This window comes from Hydractinia symbiolongicarpus, chromosome 4 (assembly GCF_029227915.1).
Source record: "Hydractinia symbiolongicarpus strain clone_291-10 chromosome 4, HSymV2.1, whole genome shotgun sequence".
Classification (NCBI taxonomy): domain Eukaryota; kingdom Metazoa; phylum Cnidaria; class Hydrozoa; order Anthoathecata; family Hydractiniidae; genus Hydractinia; species Hydractinia symbiolongicarpus.
In genome coordinates this window covers 19,459,621-19,472,152 of record NC_079878.1, presented here as the reverse complement: position 1 = coordinate 19,472,152, position 12,532 = coordinate 19,459,621, and positions in this window count along the sequence as shown.

The following is a 12,532-nucleotide window of genomic DNA, read 5'->3' as shown; positions in this document are numbered from 1 at the left end:
ATTGTACGTTTTTACCTATTTTTTATATTTTTATAACATTTATGCATTTATTTTTGCACCCTTGAGAATTTTAAATTTTAATTGAGGTCATACATAACCCTGAATTGTGAAGTTTTTAATTAATTTTGATGATGATTGTTGATGCAATTGAAAATGTAAATAATAAATTTTCTTAAAAAATTAAAAGTTTGCCAGATGTTTTCTGACAGGGGTAACATCAGGCTTCTCATTTTCAGGTACGCAATCACGTTCCTACGCCCTATCGCGTGCCTGGATTACGCGAGGTATGGAATGAACCGCATATCTCAGTTGACAGATTACTTCCTAATGAAAAATAGTCAAAAACCCTTGTTGTTTTATCATATGATGGCCTCTTTAACTCGATAAATCCACATGTTGTGATGCTAAAGCAATGTTTAGTTTACAGTCTTTTCTTGGTCGGAGACTTATAAATCTCAGAATTATTGAATAATTCTGGTTCTTTTAATCCACAAGCAAGCCTATTCATAGCCAACCTGACTATCCTAGCTAATTCACCGACTCCTGACTTAGTTAAAAGAACTACGCAGACATAAATCTCTTTTGCCTGGCCACTTCGTCGTTGGTAACCAGGTCTTACACAAGAAATCTAGCCATGCCGTTCTTAACTAGTACTGAGGTGAACGCCGATGAAGCATGGACAAAGCAAGTCTGCAAAACTGCACTTACAGGCGGAACAGACATTTTATCATGGATTTAATTGTAGATACTTTTTTCATTTGACAAAACAATTGGAAACCATAGCAAGCATAGTGCGAGTTAAAAAAATCATATATGAAAAAATAGCATTCCTAAACCTGTGTAGAAACACAGCTAAAATCTATTCCATTTCCATTCTATATGAAATATCAACCTTCATTACTATATCTTAAATGGTTTTATCGCAGTAAAAAAACTTGAATATGTGTTCGCGAACGAGAAAGTCAGAAATTTGGTTGACGCTGTTATGATGATTGAGGAGTGGCTGAATCGCATGACTAATTGCATTTACAGTACATTCGCCCTTTTTTTAAATAAGGCTGAATGAAAATAAACCTAGCTCATGGAAAAAAGATTGCTAAAAATGAGGTGATGAACTGATAAATTAGTTAAGGGCATAATAAAAATATTCCATGCCCATTGTCTCCCCACAGCCAGTATTCTCCATTATTATCGTTCATTATTCCAGCCATGAGTGCCAAGTGTCCTGAGAACTGGTTTAAAATGGCACGCAGAAGCACCAAATAAACGAGGCGCTGCAAATTTTATTAAATATTGGTGTAATGACGGATATTTATGACTGGATAGTTGGAGACAATCTTTTTCAAATTTTTGAGTTTTTATTTGCAGACCAACCCTATTTTTAGGACTCAAATTACTCTAAAACCACATATTTGTGACACCCGCCCAGCTATCTATATTATAATGCCCGTATACATCTGTCTGTCTGTCACGCAAAATGGCAGCTGAGTAGCAAATAATATTCGTTCATAAGTACTACATAGAGTTGTGGCCCATAAAACCGTTTGCTGTTGTAGCGCTGGCCATTTTGATGGTTTCTTTTTGCCCCTTTTCATCTTAATACCTTTTTCTTTTAGCAATAACGATTTTTATGTGTTTCCACATGTAAAGATTAATATTTTGTAATCTTGTTTGTTATAGCCATGTATATAGTCATGTATAAATTTTAAACAAATCTATTTGAAGATTTTAGCTACATACATAATTCTTAATACGATGGAGAGGTAGCTATCTTTAGCTAGCGTTTCAGTTTAGTTTGGTATAATGCACTTTATACTAGCCAACTGTATTCGTGTGTATCTTCACCTACCAGGTATTTACCCGCCTAGCTAGAAAGTGAAAGTAGCAGACAGATTTGTGTTTCTAATATAAACATACTTATTACCAAAAATGTAGCAGGGTCAGCTGTACGTTTGAGTAACTGTGGCTAGGTGGTACACACCTTTGTTTGGCTCATTATAAAATTTGGAATTCAACTTTTGCCACTATTGCTCTATGACAATGCTCACCCCGTCGTTGTTGTCTTTTTATTGTGCCATTTAAAAAATGTTGGGCTACTGTTTTTTGCTAGGAAAGCGTTATGACAAGCAAAATTCAATTTTGGGACTTTAACGAAAACTTATTCTGTAAATTATGAAGTGTTGCCTGACTATTTTTGGCAGGACAGGGTATAAAATACTGTATACGGGTATATATGGTTGTATGTGGTTGTATAATGTGTTTCTTTTTTAAACATTGGACAGTTCTTTTCCAAAAAATAATATGTTAGTGTATTATGCAGTGTTTCAACCATATTTAAGCCAGGTAATGGGGTATGAAAATGTGGCCTAAAAATATAAATAAAACCTCATGTTCTGAAATTTTTCAACCATGTGCACATCCCTTAATCACATCATTTTGTTAAAAAAATGTACATATTTCTCCATTATTCTGTCTTAATCTCTTTATTTCTTTGAAACGTCTTATCGACCTATCCTAAAAAGCCTAAATTCTGGAACTCAGCAAGTATCACTTATCCAAAAAAACTTTTTAATCATGTTCCATTACATTAGTCTAAAAACTCCCCATAACAACTTTCAAGTCAAAAATCCTTTTTTTATTAAGTTATCATATTTTTCATTTTCAAGAAATATAGGGGGGAAGGACCCTGAATCTTGACTATATGAAGACTATGTTGATGAAATGAAATTTTGTCTTTTGTATATGTTAACTGCTTCACCTATGTGTGACAAAATATATTTTGCTAATAATCCCTGAGCAACTAAAAGGATGCAAAAGCAGTTATCAGTCAGGGAAATCCTCTTAATTAAGCTGTACAGCTTAATTTGGATGTCAGCTTAATTAGGATGTATCATACAGTCTAATTAGGCGTTCTACAGCTTAATTAAGATGTACAAAACTTTGATCGTCGAAAACACACATTTAACTGAATTTTAGCATCTATCTAACTCAATAAATCCAATATTTACGTGCATATAAACATCTCCAATACATTAGTTTTTTCGTAGCACCCCCCAGAGATCCGCTAAATTTGAAGTTTTAAAAATGTCCGCTTAAATAGGCTGTATCACGTGACGTGCATCCTAACTAGGATGCGGTACGCGGTTTTTTTCAGGTTGCTGCCATTATGAATTCGAACAAGTTAAAATGAAACTACATGACCGGCGCGTTATTTGACGCCGGGCTCGCGATTTCTAACATTCTTTATCCATATCTTTTGAACCCGGGGTGCTGGAGATACCATTCTTTTTTTATAATGTAGTGGTCAAACTGATGATGAAAGAGCTGCGGCGGTGATTCTGCTAAAATTTACATTTTTCGAGAAATCGGGGAAAAACTTTTTCTACCTCCTAATTTAGATGTATGTCACCTAATTAAGCTGTATGATACATCCTAATTAAGCTGACATCCAAATTAAGCTGTACAGCTTAATTAAGAGGATTTCCCTGACTGGTTATCCTGTATAGGGTGTTACATCCGACATGTGAATCCCAGCCTCAGCTATTGTAAAATTGGTTCACCCAGCCATCTATAATTCCAGCTTTCTTAAACAAAAAGAAAAGATAAGTTGCTCTGTATACTGAAATACTCATCCCGGGGTGCGACGCCGGGTTCCCGGCTAGTATAGTAAAATTGCTCTGAAGAAAAACATTGGCAATCAGACATTGCTTTGAGCAGCTAGCTATTAGCTAGCCATTATTTCATAAAGCAGTAACGGTAGCTATAAGTAAACAAACTATAATGCTACTATATCGAGTTAAAAGGAGATGTGGGATAGATTAAAAACCGTGTAAAGAAAAGAAAAGACAAAATATGATCAACAGCAAATGACGCAGCTTTGCCGCCATCCCCTACTGGATCAGCAGAACTTAATCGGCTACCGGTAGTCTTGGCATACCCACGAAGGAAACTCCATTAGCCAAATTCATACGGCGCGGTCAAGTTTGTCTGAAATCACTTGTCACTTTCTTAAACGCGCAGTTTTAAACCTGTAACCTCTTCTAATTTTAAAAACCTTGTCAGATACTTCCGTCACGATATGTTTTTTTTTTTAAATATTTTCGCGAGGCTTATAAATAGTCCAGGAGCTCATAACAGAACTTTAGGTCCTATTTTCTACAAAAGGTTTGACCCTCTAAATTGGTTAGTAGTATCATGAACAATAAAAATCACATGGTCAGCTGACCCAATTTAGGGGCGTTTGGGTCCCAGCCCCCTAAAATTTGGTCATTCTCAAAGCTTAAAAGTTGGTAACGTGTGTCGTTATATATATGAAAGAATCTGAAAAATGATAAAGCTTACCGAAAATTGGGTCTTAAAGGGGAACTCAAGTAAAAATCACTTTGTTCTTTTTTGTTTTATACGGACTTAGAAAAGCATAAGAAATCAACAAAAAATTACTTCACATGTTTTCCTTATTTAAATTGTTGTACTAGCCTTCGCATATTCAATTTTTTTCTCATAAAAAACAGACAAGCGCGATTTCATTTAAGACTGGACCCGAAAACAAATAATGACATCACATCGTGCAGAAAATTTAAGCGAGCGCAGAGAACGTTCATGTTAGACCTATAGCTTACATTTAAATCGCTTTTTGTATGTGATTTACGTTTAAATCTTTAAAAAATGGTGAGTTGCTCTGCGTTTCGATGTACCAATCGATCAGAGAAGTGTAAAGAAGTCAGTTTTCACAGAATCCCGTCTGTTAAAAAGAAAGAGCTCAGACAAAAATGGCTAAACAAAATACGTTGTGCAGGTGATCTCCCAAGCGATCAAAGTTTTTATGTATGTTTGTCGCACTTCACAGATAGTTCTTTTAAAAGAGATCTCCAGGAAATAAACTTCCACATTAAAATATTGCCACTTTGTAAAAATGCTATTTTAGCTGGTGGACGCGATCAAAGTTTCTAATTTCTTCTCATTTCATTATTTGTACTTATATCTACAGAACACAACCAAATAACGTTTTGCACATTCTTATATTAAATAAAATAATATTATACCAATTTCCAATACAAACACAGACAAAAAAGTTTTCTAGTTACACATGTATCTTTCGTAGCGCTCAAGTTTCTATTCTTTGTTTTTCAAAAAAGAAGCTCTTTTGATGGATGCCCATTTTCTTCAATCTTTGTTACTGTTTAAGGCTGCATGTAATTGATATTACTTGATATTCGATTATCCATTTCTTCTACTTTTGCAACAATTAGCTAGCTAGCTCTAATTCTTTCTAGCTGTCCTTGTTGTAGCCGTAGCCAAACATACATTACATTGTACATATGGTAGTTTCCAGCCATCTAGCTATATATAATTCATACCATGAAGGTTGATTATAAGGAAAAGATGTGTAATATCTAGCAGTATGTTATGTAATTTCTTATAGATACTTCAGTCCATGCTCATTTCCTCTGCAGGCACAGAGCTAAAAAATACCATTTTACCATCATCCAACATTGAACTTGTAAAAGTTAATAAGAATGATTTTTATTTATACAATATTAATACCCCGCAGTTTTATCAACTTATCACGTCACGAACATTATTCGATCTTCCGATCACGCATTTCAATGGTCAGACCCTCAAAGACCATATTTAGGACTTTAATTTGTCCCCATAAGCTACAAACTCCATATTTTGCACAAACATTCTCTAACACAATGAAATGTCATTGGTCATAACGCTGACCAAAAACTTGGGTCTCTTGGCCTAGTCAGACCGCGTATCGCCCCATATCTCTATTTTTAATGCGAAGGAGAAGCAATAGAAAAACATTTGTCTTATTTCCAATGTGTTCAGGGCCTTAACTTATTTTTAGAATTTTTTTAAATAGAATAGAACGTTTTCGTTCAAATACAACAGAAACCGACATAACAAACCACACAGTGAAAGAAAAAAGTTAAGAGAAGCAGTTATTTTGAAGCAAGTGAAGTAGCTAAAAACGTGAACAAATTACCGGGATATTTGCATATTAGACTATCAAATATAGAAAATTAGAAACTGTAGATAAATTGTGATAGATAGAAGATATGACAGGTAAAGATATATGTGATTATATCAAGTTTTTAGTTACTGCATGTTGTAGTCAGTTTCGGATGATAAGTCAAAAAAAGTTTTAATAGTCTGTTGTTGAACTAAATTTTTAAACATTATATATATTATATATTTATACAATATATTTAATGTTTTTGAAATCAACGGTTTTTACGACAATGAAAACCGTTTTTGTCAATTTTGTAACTTTTAGAACGATGTTGTGTGCTGCATGTTGGTGATGGATACAAAGTTAGCAAAATAAATCTCTTCACTGTGGAACCCTGTGAAAGTGCAAATCTATCTTAGTAACACATAAAAATGGAAATCTAAAGTACCAGGATACGCAACTTCCTGACTTTGTGAATAAAATTCAAGGATTCCATTTAAATTGTTACAAAAGATTTATAGCATTGTCTAAAACACAGAGAAAAAATCTCCCCAACAATCAACTTCGTTCCCAGGGCATTTTGCCTTGTTGATAAGTTGATAGCGGCGAAAAGGCCCTGATACAGGCTGGTCACATGATCGATTATAATTTATGATAATTATACCAAAAAAATAATTTATGAACAGTTCTTGCCCCTGCAAAAATTCATTTCTGCCCCGCGCGGGAATTTTATGTAAACAAGAGTACAACAAATATGGCCGTTCATTTTTTTTGCGGAGTGGATAATAATACTAGCTAAGGTTTAGCATCGACTTTAGAGAGGCTCGTTCTTGGGTAATGTATTAAAAAAGATACCATTTATAGACATCCTTGCATGCCAATAAATGAGTTTAACGATTATTTCTTCAGTCATCTGATGGAAAAATTACAAAAAGAAAATAAAGACATTATATTAATGGGAGATTTTATTATTAACCTCCTTAACTATGATAGCCATGCAGAAACAAATAACTTTTTTAATCTAATACATGAAAACACTTTCATACGGCATATAACTAAACCTACTAGAGTCACAACAAGGTCGAAAACACTCATTGATAACATTTTCTTTACCCTAATAACTACATCATGTACAGCTAGCAACCTCACCTATTCCACCTCTGATCATCTACCACAGTTTACCATCTTCAACAAACCAGTATCCACTACTGACACACACAAAAAGGTTAAACGCTCCTTTAGAAATTTTACTAAAAACTATTTCCTCCTAGACGTACTTTCTATTGACTGGGAAGAAGAACTTTTTCAATCAAATGACCCAAATGTTGCTACTACAACTCTTATTACCAAATTAAATTCTATCATTAATAATCACGCTCCTCTTGTCCAAGTCAATACAAAAAAGATCTAAAACAAGCAGAAAACCCTGGGTAACATCTGGAAAACTAAAATCTATTAACTACAAACAGCACATAAGAGATAGGGAAATGTTCCTTCTAGCGCAACGCACATCTCGCGCACGCACTTACGTCACAGCAACACCTCGTTATCCAGTACCATACAGTGCTTAGCCATGGTTATCCAGTACCATGCAGTGCTTAGTGGGGTAAAGTCTCTAATAGTCAGAGTCATGCAAGGGTAAAGTCCCTATAGAGTGTTGACGTCATCAAATCATACAAAAATGAGTAAATTTCTAGCGCACTCCGTAGGGGGAATTCCCTAGTGATATCAAAAACCAACGCATGCGAATTCAAGACGCGAACTGTTGTAAGACACTACTATAATAAATGTGCATCAACTGTCAATCAAAATTTGATATATTTAGAAGTGCAGTAGTCATGACCTTTATGGCTGGCATTGGTATCTCCCTCCAACTTATAGCAATATCGAAAGAATCAGAGAAGGAGAAAGAGAATGGGCGAAGGATTAAAGATCTAGAGGTTCGTCTTTATACATTAGAATCATAAGATAAATGGAACAATGTAAGGACTGCGAACGTATATTGGATGCATATGACAGATGTACCTGTGGACGAAGGTTTGTCGTAGATGGTAAAATGCTGTGCTGATACTGCTGCCAGGAATATATCACATATAACATAGTTGCATATGTGAACAGGATGAAATCCTCCGAAGTCGTTTGAATTTCAATAAACAAGATGCTACAATTTGAAGAAGAAATTGTCAACCCTAAATTATTCTACTCATTTGCTGCTACCTTTACAGACATCAACGATGTCAACGTGGACTATCTGACGGTGTCAGATCCCATTCCTGCTAACGGAGGTAAGGATCAAAGGTATATAGTAGGCTACCATACACGAGACCTTGTAGTAGCCCTCAGGGTAAAAACACCAAAAATCTGGTCCCCGCGGGTCACCCGGTACAACGCTTTGAAGAGTACCCTGATTCGGTTGGGAAGTATCGTCAAACCTGGTACAAAATAGAGGAGTTGATTTCTGAGCAATTGACGACAGACCCTGTGAAAAAGGACCGTTATGTGAACGCTAAACTCAAATACTACAAGGATGCAATCACAACTAAATTCCACGGTATGCCAGTACCCTACGATGAACCCTGCCAAGCTAGTGCCATCCTGGTTATTTCATCGGTGTATGTGCAAGGTAAAAACTACTACCCCCAGGTACATATTACGAAATGTCGGTACAAGGACTTCAAAAAAGAATGGTTGCTGGGTGAGGATTAAAAAACCATATATTTTATAGGCCTATAGGGCCTATAAAATATATAAATTAAGGCTTATACTCAGGTGGGGGACTCTAGGTAGCGCTTACATACTGCGCAGGTTGAACGTTTTTTGAAAATCTCATTCTGCATCTCTTGCCGTCCTTCCTCACGGCCTTTCGCAACTAGCTGGGCACGCTCTTGTTCATTAATGGCATTCACGATACGGTTAAAACGTTGCCGCATCTGTTTCTTTAGCAGCATATACTTTTCCTTTTCCCTACTAATGTACTCGTAGTCACTAATCACACCGTTTTCCATTGCCTTTGATATGAGATCAACAATAGAGTTCAATTTCGATTCAGCGAGTAGCCTTATACCTTCATGTTTTTTCGATTTCACACCGAGCCTTTTTGAAGCGTTTCTAAGACCGGTTTGACCTATCCCGGCCGCAATCATTGTCGCTGTACAGGTTCAGCCATACAGGCAATTTCAAGGCTATCCTACTATCCTGTCCCAGGTAGTCCTCAAATATTGTAGGCTTTTCGATATTGGTGATATACAGTTGTTTCATCCCTTTCTTGTTAGAAGAAAAGGATGAATATATACTCGTACAACCCGAAGCAAAGTACAAAAGTAACAGGGGTGAATGGCCACTTGGTGTAACCAACTTGGAGCATCAGGACCTGTACGTGTCTACAAACTCGCACATTGAGGTGGTATTTCCTGAATTCAGAAAATATGCCATAAAAATCCCTACAAATCTGCTGAATGAACCTGTTAGGGTGGGTTGGACAGCGCAGGCGTTGGACTACTGGAATGTGCAGGTGAATTTTGCCACCCATTGCACAACCACTTCACTAGGCATCTCTGCTAAGCATATGACAGGGTCAGTACTCCATCCTAAAATTCCATGCCTATTACCACATGAGACGTATATTGGCAAGGATGAAGGTGCCCATGCCGTATGACGACGGTTTTTCTCAGTACAAAAATCCCTACTCGACATCAGGGTATGTGCAGGTCTGTAGGGAATACGGTGCAGATCTCAATAGCTTGTACAAATTCAAGTCCAAGTTGATGAGGAATGGGTAAAGTTCATTATACTGACAAGTCAGGGCTTGACATCGGACGGTCTGACCAAGCTAAGCGAGAGTATCAGGGTTTACGTGGTCTTGTTACTAGGATCGCAAGCAGGGGCCAAAGCATCCCTGATCGCATCTAGAGTAGACAACTACAAAGCAAGGCATATCTTATTGCAAACATTTAAGGCCATGGTACAACGGCAAGAGAATGTAGGTCATGACATCACGGAATTCCAGAAGGTGCTTCAATATGCCCGAACTCCGGTAAACTTCGCGCTTATGCCAAGCGTCTACATGCTGCCTTCCGATTTGAACCTACGCATAGGCAAAATTGTAGGGTATAACAATAACAATCTTATAGCACCTGCCAATGTAAATGTTGGTGTCCAGGTTGATGTGAATAACAAACCTATTGTGAGGCATACGGAGATGGCTATCAAACCATCCAAAAAAGCATATCACACCTCCTAAGCATACTACGCCACCTATACATACCACAAAACATACCATACCACCCACATCTCCCAAGCATACTACAAAACATACCATACCACCTCCAGATCATACTATACAGGCTATAGCATATACGCCCCCCTAGGCATGCCATACCGCCCACGCCTCCTGATCATACTACACTTGAACAACCAACACAAAACCAGCATGAGGATACCAAGACTGCCATGATTATAACTGGAGTAGGACTCATCATTGCCTACATCTGGCTCAAGTAACCCATTTCCTCACAGCACGACAAAACGAGCGGCTGCAGCAATGGCTACATACAGATGTTTTGCCGCGTATTCCACGATAGTTGATGGTACCCTGAGAAAGAACGAGACTACGGTACTAATAATACCTGGCAATGCAGCACCTTTCCTTGCCTGCCAGATATTTAAGGAAGTTTCCAAGCCTTTAAAGATGCTTTTCTACAAACCCTTTTCCTGTACCTCCTGCGGCACTTCCTCCTGCGGCACCTGCTCCCCCCCCGTAACGGATAGCACAATGGTGGAAAACAATAGGCCAATAGCCAAGACGATACTTGCTATGGTCAGACCCTGTTCCTTGAAGAGTATTTTAAGCTTTTCAAGCAAAGGCATGTCATCTCTGGCGATTTTCATACTCGGCCTTGATATTTTTCAGATGCTTAAAAATCTCAGAAGAAAGTAGACCGTGCCTACCGAATGCAACCTTCCTATCATTCTTCAATTGATCAATATCCTTCTCAAGTTTGGCAATATCCCTATCCCTTTGCCTCCCAGCCTTCTGCTTCTTAAGTTCTTTCACCCTAGCCTCTTTTGTCTTGATCTCGCTATCATATTTAATAATATCACCCTTCAATTTTTTAATGTTATTCTGTAGGTTTTCAATTTCGAGCTTTATCTTTCTCATATCAATGTCCTCGATGGCAGCGTCGTCGATGCCAGCAAACGAAGTATCGACAAAACCCTCCACATCATATGCAAAATTTTGAATACCCTCTATTGTTTCCATCTGGATCATCTCACTCTCCTCCTCTTTTCCCGAAGCGTTCTCTTCACCCCTATTCAATACAAGAATAGAAACCTCATTCGCGAGGTTCTGGGCCGCTTCCCTACTACCCCTGTTAGGTGTTTGATAATCGGTAAAACCTAGGGGCTTGATACGCGTAGGACCTAAATCCTTTTCTATAGCTGTAATAGCTCTTAACTCACCGGTCTTAGTCGTAAGCACTATCTCTTTATAGACCTGTTCCCCCTTCGTCATCTGCCTAAAAAAAAGCTTTTTGCACTCACCTACCCTAAAATAATTATAGTTTTTCTCCTTCGGCGTCCTATTTAAATGCTTGCTAAGCTCGTCATAAAGGACGTCTACATCATCCTCTAAATTCTGTTCCCTCAGTCCCAATCCCAAACGCCTACGCGCACCCGACTGCTGCTCTGGCGTTGAGGTCCCTGATGTTCCAGGGAGTTGTTGCGTCGATGGCGTATCTTCTTTATCACCCTTATCATCCCTACCAATATCATCCTCATGCAAATATAATGGATTATCAGCCATTTTATTTCCTATCAGATTTCCTATATAATATAATGCAGAAACGAAACAGCTTTTCGGGATTAAGGGCCGAAAACAGAGGGTTTAGATAAGCCACATATCTTCTACAATCAATCAGAACGAAGACCTCTATGTTGATATCCCAAACATGTCCCAGAATGATGTCATTTTCCCAGAGAGTCTCAAGCTTGTGTTTGATCTGACGTTGACGGGAACCAATACGAAACGTACCATTGTCAGCAACATTGGCAAAAATCTGGTGAATAATCTACGTATCACCTTGAACGGCAACGAGGTACAGAATATTAGCGACTACAACACCCTGGTAGTGTACCGGGACTTGTGGCTATCCAAGTTCGATCGGGACAACAACCTCATCCTAGACGGCATTAACCCAAATGACGGAACGATCAGAGCCTTGCAGATCAGTGCCAGCGACCACGTGGGGACCGATGAAGAAAAGGCCATCGCCGCAGTGTATGGTAACACCTTCTGCATACCAATGGGTAAAATGTTTGAGTTGACCCGAGACTTGCCGTTTTATCAGCAAGGACACCATGACAGATTGCAGTTTGTCCTGCATTTGGCGGCATATGCCGACGTGATCAAAGATGGGGGTACTGCGGCCTCGGGAAGCACGGCGGCCAAGGCTGCTGATGCCGGATACAAGATTACCAACATCAAGCTGAAGTGCTTGATGTGACATCATAGCGCTTGCACTATGATGTCAAGGTATGCGAGACACGCTTTGCCGTATGAATGGATCCTGAGGA